At 36.6% G+C, this 18,077-nt stretch overlaps 1 protein-coding gene across 3 annotated transcripts in view; it reads left to right on the top strand.

The window, feature by feature from the left end:
* The first annotated feature begins 579 nt into the window (after window positions 1-579).
* Cdk4 (Cyclin-dependent kinase 4) overlaps window positions 580-18,077 on the top strand; it is a 371,407-nt gene continuing 353,909 nt past the window's right edge. For all 3 annotated transcript variants that reach the window (XM_069829872.1, XM_069829856.1, XM_069829863.1), the window contains exon 1: window positions 580-806. The gene's annotated coding sequence lies outside the window, so the exon portion shown is untranslated. The remainder of the gene's footprint in view (window positions 807-18,077) is intronic.

Below are 18,077 nucleotides of genomic sequence, written 5' to 3'. Positions count from 1 at the left end.
AGTTGATTAATCTGTCCCCCCCCCTTTTATTTTGCACATTTTGAAGATGAAAATTCCCGAATTTTCACTTTTCAAACACGGCAATACTAGATTGGGGAAACGATTGAATTTTCATTTTTATGCAAATCCATCTTCCAGATAAGACACGTTTCTATTGTATTATGGTAAAATGAATAATCTTTCTTACTTATCGAAATCGTGTTCATTATATAATTTAATAAGATACGGTATTGTTTAAAAACAATATGAACATTTTCTATAATTTTGTTTAACGCGCGTGCGATAGCATTTTTTATTTATAAAATGGCCAATAGATGTCGTGGTCCGCGTTGAAAGATAGAACACACGGAACTTCTAGGAATAGTATGTAACTTGTATTGACGAATTACTTAACACTTCTAAGTATTAAAATAAGCATATAGTTATGCATAGAAGTACAAATCACGTTCGCATTTTAAAAATAAAGAAAAGTGATAGCAGAAACAAAGGATTGCTGGAGCGGTTGCGGCAGAGCAGAAGGAACACGATGAAGTAGCTTTCCGGTGGAGATCTTTGAAAAAGCATGTTGGGAATTCCATTCATTTGCTCTCAGTGGGTCAGACAATCAGTTCGTGTCGCGAAGCGCTGCCGGTAGAGTGTTACTGCGGGTGCTCGGTTCTTGGTGTCGTTCCTAACCGATGTTTGTACAGAAGATCTCAGTTACACGATGTTCTGAATAGATACGAGAAGACTTCAGGATATATCACTCCATCATCTCATTCAACATTTCCTGACAAGATAAACTGGAAGTGTAGACTGCTTTTGAAGTGAGTAATGTGTCTTGTTATTTCCTTTGTCTAGGTTAAGACTGTTTAGATCACGTAAACATAACATTGTTGTCAAAAATATATGTTATTTCATTTCCGTTACAGTTATTGTCATTGTTGATTTAGGTGGCGTATTTTGTCTGAATAGTAAATGTAGATTTAATGTTGTTTAGTTTGACTTTGCGATATGCCGTTATAAAATGCCGGTTGTCGCATGTGTATCGAGTTGTCTCTCAGCTGATTTTGACTGTCGACATTCTGGGGCCAGCTGAAGCCGGTTCACATTTAACAAATAAGCAGTTGCGTAATGAGTTAAGTAATCTTATGACATTAAACATTGACAGTGTTGAAAATAATACTGATAAGCGTTTTTAAAGATCTTTTATGCATTTCCGGGTTAGATGCGTAAAAGTAATTTCTATTAATAGTTGTGAGTGAAGATTTCCATGTGAGAAGCCCAATATTTTTATGTGGAATTTCTCAAAATACATTTTGTAAATGCCATGGTTTCTTCGCTTGTGTCACTGTTAGTGCGTTAGATATTTTTGGTTAAATGATTTTAAAAGAAGTGCATTATAAAGTATGTAATATTAAAGTAAGTAACTTTAACATAACGGTGATTCGGATAAAATAATCTCATTGTTGTGATAATACTAGACCGTTGTATTTGATTAGATTATTAGTGACGTGTAAGTTACGAAGGTTTTATTAAATTTAATAACTGTTGGTCATAAATATTTTACTCATATTTGGGGATAATGGATTTAATGTGATTTTATTTTAATTAATTTCTGACTAGTGCAATAATGGAAATTATCACTTTATCTTAATTTTTGGAAGTTACCAATTCGTTTTCTTCGGTCACTCATTTCTTTAGTCTGGAATGACACGCTACAAGATAGAAAATATACCTATTTGTGTTGAGGTTGGTTGTCACATTGAATTGTTGTTTAAGATTGATTTTTCTTTTGGGATGTCTGCACGTATCAACCATGTTTATGTGTTATGTCTACAGTGCATATTGTATGCAATTTTAAAATAATGAATTGTATTTGTAAAAATATGAATTGTACTTATTGTATTCCTGTATATACAAAAACGTATAGCATAATGTGATGATGATGATGATAAAGAGCAAGAATTGTGGTATACTTTGGAAGACTTTAATATTATTTTTCAAAATGAAAATATTTATAGCATGTACACCTATCAGACCGAATCAAATCGTAGGCCCCATTTCTCTGCTTTTCTTAATCATAAATGTAAAGTTGCCACTTCGCTGCCTTTTGTAATAATTAAATGTGTGTAAGATTGACACCTGCCCTGATTTTGTAAGTACTAGGCTATTCGATTTCAATGAAATTGACCCGCGACCCTACAACGCTTCGTTAAGATTTTATGCATTAAGACAAATAAAAATTATGTTTGAATGTTTGATAATCTTTCGATAAATGAACAAGTGACGGAAATCAGTCACCTTTTATGTTCATGGAGACAAAGATTTATGTTTCATTCATTGTTTAGCGAACGAAGTTTTCGCTGATCTCGAATCATATTTTGTAATTTGAACTGTATTCTAATTATTACTTAAAAATGTAGGGCTAGATTATTTTCTAAGCAACAACTATCAACTCCTTGTCTCTCTACCATTATTAATTTCCTGACTGGTTAGGTTTTTGACGTATGGATGATAATAATAGGCCAAAAATAACTACAACAATGTCAGCGAATACTCTATTATCAGAGGAGTTCGTTAAGGAGTATATCGACAAATGAGAAATGAATGGGAATATTTCGCAATGACAGTGCTTCATATTTTTTTTAAATTGTCAGTTTTGTTTGCAAGCAGAAACTGTGAATACAATTTCTTTTTTAGGCTAAACTGCAAGGTAACATGTTAGGTATTGTCTCATTCTTCAGAAGACATCTAGTGACCAAAAGTATACGTTTTAAAAGACAATATCAGCAGCAGTAATTGCTACTGCTGCTGCTACTACCACTACCACATCCACCTCCACTACTACCACTACCACGCAGCATTAAAAGTGAAATATGTTAGGAAGAGAGTGCGGATATTTGCATATTTACGTATATACTGTAGGCCTATTTAATTTCTCGATGAAAAACTTTGCTACAAAGTAAACAGGCTTCTTACTACTTGGAATGAAATAATGAAGTTTTATAGTGCACACAAATGTATATTTGGTAATTCGGTAGAAAACATAGGTCAATATGGCGGGCATCATCCAGGATCAGCAACAGTTTAGGTTTGGTTTGTTGAGGCTTTTGGTATGCCTACCAAAAAACATACAAGCTTATTCAGAGCATATCAAAAACCTCAACAAACCAGACCTAATCTGTCACTAATCGTCGATGATGTCATTGATGTCAATCATATTGACCAACTTCTTTTTTTTTTACCGAATTTCCGTATATTTCAGTAAGAATACAGTATTTCGGCGCAACTTCCATAGAAATCTAGATTAATCGCAACAGTTTCGCCAACATAGGCTACCTAAGTATCATCTACAAGTAAAATACTACTGCAACGAAAGTTAAACTTTAGAGACCAAATTGTTTTCCGGGAATAACGAGGACGTCTATTCTCCGGGAACAATAATTAAAAATGAGAGGTTGTCCCCAGAATTAGGGGACGTCTGGTTATCCGAAATAATTATAAGTCCATTTTTTCTCTTTCCTTCGCTGCTTTTAAATTTCTATAGGAAAGAATCGTGGAGTAACTTAATCTTTCAGACGAAGAGATGGAAAATTAATGAGTATAGACACTACATTGTAATACGAGAAAAAAGAGTTACCCTAAGTGAGCCGAAGTAGTACTATATCATTGAATAAAATACGAGAGTTGTCGTAATAAAACGAGTATTTTCCTGAGACAAAAACTACAATAAAAATGGAGTAAAAATTAGTAAGTTATTTTACCGTGGACTTAAGTGCACATTATCGTGGCTTACTATAGTGATTCCAAAGAAAATGAACTAAAGGCTGGTTCACAATAAACCTGGAACGGAAACGACAACGAGAACAGAAATATTAAAATAATTTTATTTAACAATATTTCCGTTCTCGTTCTCGTTGTTTCCGTTCCCAGCTTATTCAGAACCGACCATAAAGAAATGTACTACTGAATAAGAATCTTATTTATTGTTAGCAAAATAATGTCCCTGTTTCGGTCTTGAGGTTAACGAGAAGGGCTCATGCTTTGAGGCTATGCTAAGGCGTGGGTTCGAACCCGTGTTGGATTAATAACGTAGTTGGGTTTTTCCGAGGTTTTCTTCATCTGTAAAGCAAATGTAAGACAGTCTGATGGCGAATCGTATTAATCTCGCCATCACAAATTCCACCACCGCTGTATAACCGCGCAGTTGATTCAGCATCGTCAAATAAACGATAAAAAGGCATAGAGTACATAAATCGAAGAAAAATGTGGTTTGTTCCGAGAATGCATATGAGTGTAAAGGTTCCTATGGCAGTGGACATGGGTATCAAATTAACTTAAGCATACCATTTTGCGATTCTGCGAGTACGAGAAACATCATCTATAGATTTCTTTGAACGATGGGCAGTAGTTTAACTTCCAGGGGGTCGTATTGTACTGGTAGCGTTTTAAGTGTTTTGGAAATGCTAAATGGAAAACAAATTCTAAATATGTAGGCTACTGCTCTAGTGTATTGTTATAACATGAGGATTTTGTATGTAATTTGTGCACACTTTGAGTTTTTGAGCGCATAATTTACTGTTTAAATAGATAAATGCATACATATGTGATAGTTTTTTTAGTGCATTTAAATCCACTCTCTGTTTAAAAGTGTAATTTTAATTAATTATTGGTGGAATTTAGTTAGGCAGCTGGAATTGAAAAATAACGTACTTTAGAAGACAGTTATACCGCTGCATTTCAAGAGACAACTTTAGATACGTGAACATAATCGGTAGTAACCATGTCTTTAATAATCCGAGCACTTCAAAGCGTCCTTAAATAAAATACTAAGCTTAATCCTGTCCTGATTTCATCCACTTAGCGCGATCATTACTGAAGTGGACTAGTCATAATTGCATAACTTAAAAATACTATTCTCAGACACTGAGATTTCAATACTGTCAAATTAGTAAAATTCAAAAGCAAGAGTTAAGCACAAAATTATTAGGTAATTTGTATCCTAGTTAGCATAGTTGTTGTTTTTGTCGTGTCAACTGTCCGAAAACAGGTCTGAACCTCACAAGTGATACCAAAAAGCACCACTTATGAGGCAACTAGACCAGGAGATAATGGAGTAGGGTGGCCAGTTCCTTTCCTCACTTTATTGCATCCATCGGCGATTAGCTACATGTTACACTAATCAGACTTCAGATGCATGCAAACAATTGTTCTTCCTCTGGCACATTTCGTTAAGTGAGATGTACTGTCTGATAATGGAGATACATATTAGCCAGAACCCCAACCAGAGGATAGTTAGCATAAACATATCGGAAAATCTTCTGGAGTCCCTTAACCCACTAACAAATACAAAGGGCTTACAGCTACGTTATTTCTTATTTAATTAATGTCCGTTTTAGAATAAAAGAGAAAATGAGAAATTAAACAAAATTGAACGAAGAAATGTTCAGATTATGGGGTTTCTGTTAATAATCGGTTCTCGCTTAGCGGGGACTACTGCGTCACCGCTGTTACAGAGTAGAAAGATATGCTGCTTTGCTCATTACATTAACTGAATGCAGTCGGCAATATACTGTAACTAAATCAGAGTTATACGTAGTAAGATTATGAACATTTAACAAAGTGTTTTACGTTTCGTGATGCAGAAGCTACTTTAATTTCTTTGGACATTATGGCGGAAACCTGATGCAGAAACCATTTTAATTTCTTTGGCCATCATGGCGCCAACCTGTTGGAGAAGCCATGTTAATTTCTTTAAACATCATGGCGGAAACCATTTTGCTTTCTCGAAGAGAATGGCGAAAGGAACGCCCTTTAAATTTATCGAACACTATGGCTGTAGTAATAACATAAAAACTGAAGGCGAATGGAAGTATTGTTGATATTAGGTATATAATGTAATTAATTAGTCACATTTATGCTTTATTTTTAGTTCTATAATGTACATATGAGGCTTTTATACCCTAGATGCTGTCGTTTATAAATGTGTGAACATTTTTTATATCGTGAGATATGGTAAAACCTTGCGGCCCTAGGCTAGTCATGTTTGGAACCTCCCTCTACAAATAAAACTAGTAAATTAATAATGAGCCAACATAATATTTTGTTCATACTGAAATTACATATTTTATAATTCCAATTTATATTATAGTAGAGCCTACCAGAACTATCAACATTACACAATTTGTAACAGGAGCCCTTTTAAGTTCAATCTGTATGTTTTCACGGTAGCGAAGTCTTTGATAGTTCAAGTTCTTTTACGAATACAGAATTTGCTACAAAACTTTTTTGTTGCCTAGTGGCGGTCGTCTTTAAAACTACGACGAGGTTAAGTCATTGTATTTACGTAATTCCCAATTCGCCCCTCCCTCAGGATTCAGTAACTTGTAATGTGTACGTCGCGGGAAATGGAGAGGTAAAATTAATATACTGTTACAATGTTGGTAACTTCAACTGGGGAAGTTTCCCGCAAACTCGTAACTTCCCCAATGATTGGGGAGGTCTCTAGAGCTCGCGGCCCTAGGCAATGGCGTAGCGATAATCCACCACTGGCTCCCGAGACTTTACCATTCGCCCAAAGAAAATGATCATCATTTCGGTTTATGTATTTTGTCATAGTTTTTTTTACGCAGAATTACCGCTATATTGCATCCATTTTCATTTTAAAGTATGAGGTCTACAATTTCATAGATTTTTACATTTAGGCCTATTTGTGTTTGTTGTTTTTTAATAGTAAGTATACATAATGGTCACAAAACGTTATCGTCATGAAAATCTGTTCAGATCATAGAGCTGTTCTGTTTTAGTTGATGTTCAACTGTCCATCGTTTCTTGCGCGATTTCTCTACCTCTGTCCGTAAGTGAGATTGAGATTCAACTTTCGTAGTTCTTTTTTTATTCATTGTGGTAACTTTTCATTTTCTCTGATATTTTTAATGATCCACCATTTGTTGGTTCTTGCTTTTTATCTGCTCACATTTTACTGACAATAAATGCATCTTTTAGTAATTACGTATCTTAAAAATACATAGGCCTACAGTATGCGTACCGGTACCTTCAAGTTTGGAGCATGTCTGTTGGCTAAAATTTCTTGCAGAGTAGTATAGTAAAAAATAGTTTTGAAATTAATACGGAATCATAATTCATTATGATAGGAAGTAACGTCTGATTATTCCATTAATTTTTAACATTTTAATAATTTTTTACGTTTTCTCAGTGGCTGTTGCTCAAAATGTATTCAGATAACTACATCGTTAATGATTTTCTTCAAATATACTAGGGAGGATCGGAAAGTAACGGACAACAATTTCTTTACGGTACAACTTACTATCTTGGTTAGGAGTTCAAAGTTGGCAGATAGTTCGACTCTTGCGCTACAGACAGCAATGGCTCGATTAGGTGTCACCCTAGCAGAACTAGCGGTAACTACTGAGTAAAGATGGAACGTGTGCTAGCATCGTCTACTTGTGAAGAGCAGCGAGATGTAGTCCGGTTTTCCTGAACAGAACAAAAAAGTCCGAATGAAATCCACAAGGAAATGTTGGAGGTGTATGGTGCTGATTGTCTGGACCATAGCAACATCTCCAGGTGGTGCAGGTTCTTCGAAGAAGGCCGAGTAAATCTTACTGACGAAGCACGTTCCGGCCGACCAGTGACCGCTGCAACTCTACCCAGTGTCAGAAGCATTGAGGCGGCAATCACTCATCGTACAGCGCAGACCTCGCACCATCTGAGTTTCACCTCTTCGGGCTAATGAAAAAATTCCTAGGAGGCCGACGCTTTGGTTCGGATGAAGAAGTGAAATCAGTCTTGCGCAGGTGGCTATACGCCCAGAAAACGAAGTTTTATGAACGAGATGTACTGAATCTGGTGTCACGAGAGACTTTGTTCCTGTGTTGAAAATAGGTGAAACCTGTTGCTTTTTTCTGCATTATTTCGTTTTGCTTGCCTGTTAAATACGTTCCCACAAAAAGTTGTTCTGCGTTACTTTTCGATTTTCCCCCGTAATTAATTTCTTCTTAAGAATAATATTCTGCCGATTAAAATTTGTATAAACCAAAACGAATTACATGCTACTGTGTTATGCTAACGAATTTTTTAAGACTTTCTAACACACGAAAACTAGTTTCTGTGCTATCAAATAGTTACATTCCCTTATCCCTACCTTCTCGCACGTATGATTGTAGCAGTGAGTCGTCGGAGACTGTATTGTTCCATAGGCGTACTACATTATAGTTATATAGTATCTTCTCATTAGACTACAAACTTCATCGGCATCATTTTCTGGGGAGGAGAAACGTAATCAGTTCTAATTCTAAAATAGAAGATAAAAAAAAAAGAGTAATTTGAGCCAACTGATTGCTGCGAAATTGATATACTTACTGTTTCGCGTATATATGCACCATCCCTACCCCATTATCTCCTGGCCTAGTTGCCTCATAAGTGGTGCCTTCTTGGTATCACTTGTGAGGTTCAAACCTGTCTTCGGACAGTTGACTAAACAACAACGTAATGAATACGATCCTCCTGAACCCTGTTTTCATGAAATTTTCGATACGTACTGAAAACGATTTGATTGCGGAAATTGAAATTTCGAAAGTAGTTACGTTGGTTAACATGTAATCTAGATCTTAGCATGTTGCTCATCTTGTAGGCCTCGACTATGAACTACATTGCTCTTTCTAAATGAGGCGCATTAAAATTAATATTCTGGTCGATAATTTAGAATGGTAATAATGACGTTTAGGAAAATATAAAATATTATGGATTATAACACTACTTTTCACCATATAAAATTGCACTCGCTGTTGGTAAAACAGATGACAGATCAAACAAATGACGATTGTTCATGCGCTTAGCGTATTGAAATAGTTTTCAATACGATACCCGTTTTCATGCAACTCAATCCGTATTGAATACGATCTGATCCCACTTTTTAGGTGTATCAACTTCGAGATTCAGATCGTTTTGAATCCCCGTTTTCGTGAAGATTTCAATACAGTAAGCGTATTCAAGATTTGAATACTCCGTGAAAACGTAGTAATAGTAGCCTATAGGTAATTCGTTATCTCGTGAAACCAAATACAGTGAAACCTGTCTAAAGCGGCCATGTGAAGTTACCTTGTAAAATGGCCGTTTTATCAGGTGGCCGCTTGATTAAGGTTGCGGTTCTTTTATGAATCAGCTTGAAAATACTGAATTTCACTGACTTTTTAGGACTGTGCGCGTACAAAAATTCATGCATATTAATGTCAACCTCTTCCATTTTTGCAAATATCCTTTTCCAAACTAGCTAGCGGTACCTAAGTTTAAAAGACTGGATAATACCTTGATCAAGGGGCTGGAGGTGTGATGTATTTGGGGGAAGAAACGCCAATTTCACGGTCACATTGCGATTTTGTAGTTTAATCTTGGAATTGAAATCGCATAGTTAATTCGCAAACAATGATGATGTCATCCAAGCTTTATTGTTGGCAGTCCACTTCACCTCCAATAAGCCCATGTCAACATTTTTCAAACATCTCGGTTTCAATGATTTCCCTATCATTAAGAGTGGTTCTTTTTCTCCTGCAGCATTGAAACAAATGAGCAGGGTCATCCTGTCTTTTGCCAACTTCCCCCCTTTACACTCTTTTTTTCTTAAAACTTAAGTTTTGTTAGGGAGGACCCTGAAAATAAACCTGTTTCGTCAACATTATAAATGTCACTGAGTTCATATTCCGCAAGAATTGAAGGCAGTCTATTTATTTTATTCTTCAATAACATTGGTTGCAATGTCGCCTCCTTCACCAGACAGTACGAAATGCAATGTTATGCCGTTTTCTAAAGCACTCTAAACACGCATTACTAGCAACAAAATTTCTTACATTGAGTTCTTTCGCAATTTCAAGAGCTTTCTCTTGAATCATAAGCCCACTTACAGGCAATTTCTTCGCCCTCGCACACTTGAACCATTCGTAAACGAACTCATTCAAACTACTAAACACAGATTCTGTCTTCCTTCCATTCTTTTAATATTTCATCTTTATTCTTAATTATATCTCTTATTTGTGTCTTTCCACATTTGAATATTTCTGCAATTCTTCTCGCAGATGTTTCCTTCTCACTTTCTTCAATCATTTTTCGCCTCACCTCTAAACTTAACACCATTCTAAATTTATTGTTAGACATGATTTCTCACTCAAACTAACTTCACAGTTCCTCTGAATCAAGTGAATGAAAAGAAGAAAAATTCGTAAAAGCTGGTCCATATAGAGAAAGACAGAGAGAGGAGAACAAAAAAATCGAACGGTTAACTACCTAAAACATACTGTGACGTTTTCGTTAGAAAAAGTCCGTGTTTTAATCCTTAGAAAACGAGTAAGAATAATTTATAGTTGTGCAGGGTCGGAGTGGAAAGTGACAAGAGTCATAAAACAGTAACCAACTAACCCTAAGATATGGAGGGTGTACTGTTGTACACTTAGCTATTGCTTCCTGTCCTCTAACCGTCGAAAAAATAGGTCAGACAGTATCCGTGAAAAGATTTTTTGTTGGACAGTGACCGTTATAGTCAGGCTCCAATCCAAATAGACCCCGGCCGCTGGCCGGCGCATGAGGTGGCCGCTGAATAAAGAGAGAACTTGTATTGAACTTATGGAAAATCCAATTGGTTCCAGAGAAAATTGGCCTTTTGGCCAGGTGGCCGTTTAAATAAAGTGACCGCAAAGGCAGGTAGCTTACAGTTGGGGGTAAGGGTATGTGGGAGCTAACTACCTGCGAGTGGAAACGTAGCGAGGGAGGGAAGCTTCTTAGTCCACGTTTTTCTTCCCCTTCCGCGCAGCTACATTTCACGAGATATCGAATGACCCATAACTAACTCTGCCGACTTCACAGCAGCCATATTAGTAACCGCTTTGGCTAAGACTATCGCAATTACAATTTTATTAGCAGCCATTTCAATTGTTACATACTTTGTACCTCGAAATAAGATCCTGGTCTTGTTTAAGTACTTAATTTAAATTAGTATTGAGGTCATTTTCTGCATCTGATACAGTTTTTGTGAAACGAATTGAACATTGATTTTGTGAGTGGACATTCTAGATGATTCTCACACAGTCACAGTTTCGAAAGTTTATCTGTAGTGCTTGTATTTATTCATACGCCACTCTTTTGTATTTACATCTTGAAGTAGTTGCGCTAGCTTAAATTGGCTCAACAGCTATTTGTCCACATCCCTCGGCATTGCCAATTTAAAAACCCATTTTCTGCAACATCGTTAAACAAAGCAGTAAATGAAAAAAACTGCACTCAGATCCGGGTGAAATCCGGTTCCAGAGCTTGAAACTTGGCATGGTTCGACTCGTCCTGTAGGCTACCCCCGATTCTGATTTTATTTATTTTTATGTTCTAATTATACGAGGTATAGAGAAAGTATTGTACTGGAGGAAACAAATTTTGATGTAACTGCGTTTCCAGGATTCTTTCTGCAAACAAGTTTTCGGTATTTGCGTCGTTTTTCTAACATCTTATAGCTCAAGGCATTGGACACCTGCAGGATAGGGACTGCATGGAAGACAGCGTTTGAGGTATATTGATAACTAGAGCCCGGATGTTAGGCAAAATGCATTTTTAAAACTGAGTGTATGTATGAAAGACCTATGAGAGATAAACCTGTTTCCACACATTTGGGGATGATAGACCAATTTTTATTTTGCCTGTTTTAGCTCCCGTTGCCTATTTTAAGGCTAAATGTCTTTTTACGTCGCTATTGTACATTTTCTATATTTTTTATGCATTTAAAATAAACCGCACATAAATTATATCAAAATACAAAAAAGAACGGTTGTACAAATTAAAAATATATTTTCACCTCACACAAATATTTGCTGAGAATCTTATTCTCCAGCAATACATATGTTTCCAAGAAGTCGGTAAACTTTTCTCCCCTACCGATTCCATCTTTGTCACTTAAATAAATTGTTTTAAGTTTGCTCCAATCACTTCAGTAGAAGTAGAAAGATCTTTTTTCACCATGAAAAACGTTCTCTCTGACAGGCGGCTCATTATGACAGTTGACAACTTAAAAAAGCATCTTGTTGTGACATGTAACCGTATGGGATAGTTTATTAAGTATTTATCAATTTTTTGTCTGTTTCCATGAATAATAAATGCCTATTTCACTGCCTATTTTAACCAAAATAAATGCCTAAACATCCGGGCTCTATTGATAACTAAGCTCGGATTTATGTACGAAAAAGTATGTTTCTTATAACATTCTGATCTGTGAAAATTATATTTTTGAAACGTTACCAGTTTTACGAAATTACATATATTCAATTGTGTACGTAGATGCATTTTTAAAATATATAAATTTTTTTCGTGTGCATTGTTTTCTGTTTCTGGAAGGAAATGCAAATATTAATTTTGTACTTCTTGCGTGAGGAGGCCGATAACGTCTTGTAAAGAAAAACATTTTCACTGCATATTCTTAGTCGTTTCTCGTGGCATTTTTTATTCTAGTATTTGTTTTCGCATACATATGAGCACCATTTATAACGTTAAAATGTATCTGAAGCTACGAAACATTAATGGCCAACATTTTTCATCCTTTCTTGAACGAATAAAACCAAGGTAAAATGAAATCATGTCAGTTACGCAATTGACTTTCCTGAAAATCGGCTTTTGATTAAGTCGAATTTTGAACAATTACAATTCTCTCAGAATCTCATATTTCCTTTGGAGTTCGAATTAAAAAGATTATACGCTACTGCTGCTGCTACGTCTACTACCGGTACTGCTGCTATTACTACTACTGCTACCCGAAGGACTCGAACTCTTTTCTGGACCATGTTAGTCTTAATCCAATTTAGAAATTATTGCTTTTCTCCAATCGAATTTGTGGTGCGGGACGAGAATCCTGCGGAATCTGCGAGCAAGAAATCACGTGGAAAAGAGTCTGCGAAGTGCCACACATACCACAGACCCCTCATTACTCTCAAGTCATGCATGGAAATTGAAAACGGGCCCGCGGGCTGTGGTGAAAGGGGGCGCTAACACACGTCTCGTTTGGGCCGTGGAGAGCGGTCGATCCCTCGAGGTACTTTGATTTGCACTTAGTATTTCAGGAATGTCGGAAAGGCGTACCTGTCAGGTTGGTAAATTGCACCCCTCTCAGATCGAGTATGAGACCGCACCATATAATTTTTCCGCAGGGGTTAGAACTCTTCATCTCTCTTTGCTGGACCAATTACTCCACCATCCTTCTTAAAGCGTAAAGATCCGGATCTCTGACATCCATAAGAGACGCCGAGGAATGCTCTCTTCGCATTTGCGGAAATAATTTGGTGTACAATTTATCATTTCGATACTAAGATTTTTGGATGAACATTAGTACTATGTGGAAAATACCTCAGTCACGTTCATCAGACACATCGCACTGCGCTAAAATTTCGAGCCGACAGCCATTTTATCTCTCTCTCCTATTGGAGCTGGTTTCGTGTCGGTTGTCTTGTTTGTCCTGTGTCTTAAGTGGTAACCCTGCGCCGTGATGACCCCATCACCAGGGAATCCTGCTGCCTATGGACGTTCAGAATTCAACCGCAAGCATTAGGTCCTATAGGGATATCTTATGCGAAGTTTTACCGCTAGATGGCAGGAGCGTTCCAGGCGGCGCAACATGTTGTAGGGCTATGTTATGTCATATGCTAGAGTTGATTACGTTTTCCCGTTTGTTGGTTTTCTGTGAGTGTCAAACTTATATTTACAATTATTTTGTATAACATAGAATAATTTAATATAATTCAATATTTTCTTACCTCATAATTTAATTTAATTTACAATAAATAATAACGTAAACCTGTATAATATTGAACGATTCCCCAAGATGGATGGGGGAATCTGCAGTATGCAGAATATAGGATACGAGTAAATTGAATGTTCATGAACCTAAACGAGAACTTTGAGAGCGAGGTGCACGAACAAAAAATAGGAACTAAGTCGACGGTGAATATTGCCCTCTTTAATCATTAATATTTAAGAACTGTACGCTAAAATCAGGATATGCAGCCACCAATGTGCTTTTTTTTATAGGGAAGGGACTATCGAGACTGAATTCCTTGTATTTTTTTTTTCTGTAGTTGCAGAAAGATCAAATGCAATTTTTAATAGGATGATATAATATGATCGCACTAGTTATCAGGATTAGTCGTGCGTTTTGTAAGTTAAGGACATGCAGTTTTGAATACTATGTAGAATGATTTTGAAAATTTGAAGTTAAAACCTGGTTTTAATAATTAGGGTACAGTACATTAAAAACATTATTCACGAAATGGATTTCACTACGGATAGTCCTGGATAATAAACATCCCAGTTTATCGAGAGTTTACTGCAGGCGTAAACTTCGGAGACTCCTACAACTACTGCATATAATCTAAGCTAACATAGCTCGCTGTCGAGATTGCATGTTTTTATTAATTTTTCTTTTCCCTCGTCCAAAATGACACTGTAGTCAACAGTTCCTTACTTGAAGTAGTTACTTTTATTTAATAGCTAGCACTTTCGAGGCGCAATTTAATTACTTGTATTTTTTGAGGTTTAAAGCATATATTCATAATGTTTCGGGGCCTGATTGAAGACAAAAAGCTTTCCCTGGTTTTTACATATAGGAACATAACAAAAAATTGCCATTTTTAGTTGTTTTTAAGAGTGTTTCATATACTAATACACTACGTACAGTATATTCTCAATGTTTATATACCGAAAAACAAATGCACACGCAAAGCGCATTTCTCAAAGTACACGTGCGCTATCTGTTGGTGCTAGTTCAGGATATCCCTATTGGAGCTGGTTTTGTGTCAGTTATCTTGTTTGTCCTGTGTCGTCTTAAGTGGTAACCCTGCGCCGTGATGACCCCACCGCCAAGGAATCCTGCTGCCTATGGACGTTCAGAATTCAACCGCAAGCACTAGGTCGAAAACTATAGTATGTGTGGTAGCGAGGTTTGTGGTGACGGCAGTTACGATCAACGAGCTTCATTCATTCGCAATTCACGCTTGGTTGCGGATGTTCTCTTTGTGTTGGCGTCAGGAGTTACAGGTCGACCACGTTTTCGTCACCAACGGTAAGAATGTAAATTTCTTAGTTCTGTAACACCTCGCACAGTAGTAGCACAGTCTAGTATATACAGTCACGAAGCTCAATACATAGTAAATATGCATCCATAGATAGTTGCTAACCACTAGGATCGCTACTATCGCCTCAGTAGAGACAATGCGAAATAGTACCTGCACAGTCTATTGTTTATAGTACCCTCATAAACTCAAGCTTCATGACTGTATATACTAGACTGTTGTAATAGTGACTACGAGGCTTACTGCTGCTGTAGTTACCATAGTGATATTATCTAGGGAGCGGATTCCTATGTGATTATAGAAATATACGTTACGAGAGCGGTATGTTGACGTTTTCATGTTCGAGGAAAAGATTGAAAAAGCTCAACTACGTTTCGCTTTTTCAATCTTTTCCTCGAACATGAAAACAAACATACCGCTCGTGTATCGTACATTATTTTGTGCGAAGATCGTTTATTACATACCTGAAAGACGAATTTCTAATTAGTTGCAATGAAATCTCCATGTTGGTTTCTGTTTAATGACGCCAACTTCGGAACACCAAAATATCTTTCTTCAACATTGTTGCTGTAAAATGTTTTCTGTGTTTACTATACTCCAGCAGGCCGTGATATACATCTGTCTTCCCCCCCCCCCCCCAGTCTATAAATGCGAACTTAAAACAAACGGTAAGATTATGTAATGATTTATTTTTCATTTTAATATTTTAACAATATTATTTATACAACATATTGCAGTAATAACATCGGCATCTGGAATCTCGTTGATTTTTTCACGGCTTCCTTAATGTTACTTGTATCAGGAATGCAATAAGTTTCGTGGAGTAGTAGACTTTACTTAATTTTTGCAAATATTTAAAAGCAATAATTAACATTGCAATTTATGTGAAATTGCGGTGGTAAGTTTCCAATTTATAATTATTACTATGTTAAACGTCTCTAAAAATAATGTTAAAAGCCTAAAGCAGTAAAATGAATGTCGCGCTTAAGCGGTAAGAAGAGGGAAATTGTTGTGTGTGTTACGTTGGGAATACTGAATGTGGTATTTCACACTTACCGCGTATTGGTTCTGTGCGGAAAACAAGCAAATACGCACGATCTCGCACAAAATATTTTTTGCACGTGATAAAACGCAATTATCTAACAAAGTTAAAAATTCTTAATGTCAAGTACCAAGCGTAAAAAACAGATTTTTATTTCATATAAAAACATATTTTCACAAAAAAAAAGTAAATACGTATTTTTTTGAAATCTATTCATTCATAGTGTTCTGCCCAAGAGCAGGTCTTTCACTGCAAACCCAGCATTCTCCAGTCTTATAATTTCTGCATTCCTCTTTGTCTCTGCATATGATCCATATATCCTAATGTCGTCTGCTCAGAACTCTTCTCGCGTTCACCATTCCTTTCAGTGCATCCTTCAGTAGGCAGTTTCTTCTCACCCAGCGACCCAACCAATTCCTTTTTCTCTTCCTGATCAGTTTCAGCATTATTCTTTCTTCACCCACTCTTTCCAACATATCTTCATTTCTAATTCTGTCTGTCCATTTCACACGTTCATTCGTTTACATATCCACATTTCAAGTAATTCTATTCGCATCTCTTCACTTCGCTGTAATGTCCATGTTTCGGCTCCCATACAATGCTACACCCCACTCAAAGCACTTCACTAGTCTCTTCCTTAGGTGTTTTTCCAGAGGTCTGCAGAAGATGCTCCTTTTTATGTTAAAAGCTTCCTTTGCCATTGCTATCCTTTTGACTTCCTGGAAGCAGCTCATGTTACTGCTCATAGTACACCTCAAGTATTTGAAGCTGTCCACTTACTCTACTGCCTCATTTAGAATTCGCAAGTTTACCTTCCTTACTTTTCTTCCTATGACAATGATCTTCGTCTTGTTTGAATTTATCTTCATCCCATTTAGCTTGAGTAGCATCCTTTATGTTAGTATCATCTCGTCTTCTGCTAACAACGCTATATCATCAGTAAATTTTATGCACTTTATTCCTCCTGCTATCACTCCTATGTTCTGAAAACAGTTCTTCACTAAATCTTGCAAGTAGATGTTGAGCAGGGGAGATGATAAAGGACATCCTTGACATACTCCTCTCCCTATTTCGCTTTCTTCTGACATGTCTTCTATCCTGACTTTGACTCGTTTCATATAGGCCTACATAAAGGTTACTGAACAGCCTCTCCTCTCTTTGGAAATTTATAATAAAGATATAAATCGTGGAGTTTTTAAAATTGCATTAATATTTGAGAACGCCTCAATATTTTAAAACTAAATAAGTTATATGAATTAGACGTACCTTATCTTTTTAAGAGTTTCTACGCGCTGTGTTGTGAATGCGTGATCCATTTTTGTTGTTGCAATATCTTTGACTGTACTTCCGTAATAGTAATGCCACAAGTTCTGCGAAGTGAAAACTGCTAGGCAGCATATTATCAATGATATCTGAGAGTAAATTAACATGAACGAGAAGTCTTGCAATATAATATAATTTCTAGGAATGCTTATTGTTGCTTCGTTTAAAATAAATAACCGATAAGAGCTCAGTATAACAAAGCTCAGACTTGTCGCCCATTCCCATTAAAGTGTCGCAATATCCCAGCAAATAATAAAAGGTCTGGACGGGCCGAAAGTCTTAGACCCGGCCCTGCCCGGTCCGGTCCGATCTGAACCATACCCGAACCCGACCCAATACCAGAGATTAGCTTTTATAACAGGCCACAAGGGTCAGGAACTGCTATGAGAGATGTCAGTCCAGTAGGAGCATGAGAAAGTGATCCCCCAGTAGAGATGAGCTTAAACTATATTTTCAAGTATCTGTGACAACTGTGACTTGTGACAATTAAATATCTGTGACTTTTATCGGTGATTTTGTCACACCGATATTTTATATCGATACGTAGCATGAATTACACTGATATTTTGTCACATCGATAAAAATTTAGCAGGAAATATTGAAGAGCAGTGAAATACGAA

Source organism: Periplaneta americana, chromosome 1, assembly GCF_040183065.1.
Source record: "Periplaneta americana isolate PAMFEO1 chromosome 1, P.americana_PAMFEO1_priV1, whole genome shotgun sequence".
Taxonomy (NCBI): Eukaryota; Metazoa; Arthropoda; class Insecta; order Blattodea; family Blattidae; genus Periplaneta; species Periplaneta americana.
Note: the sequence above shows the minus strand (reverse complement) of the source record. Positions and strands in the feature narration are given on the sequence as shown.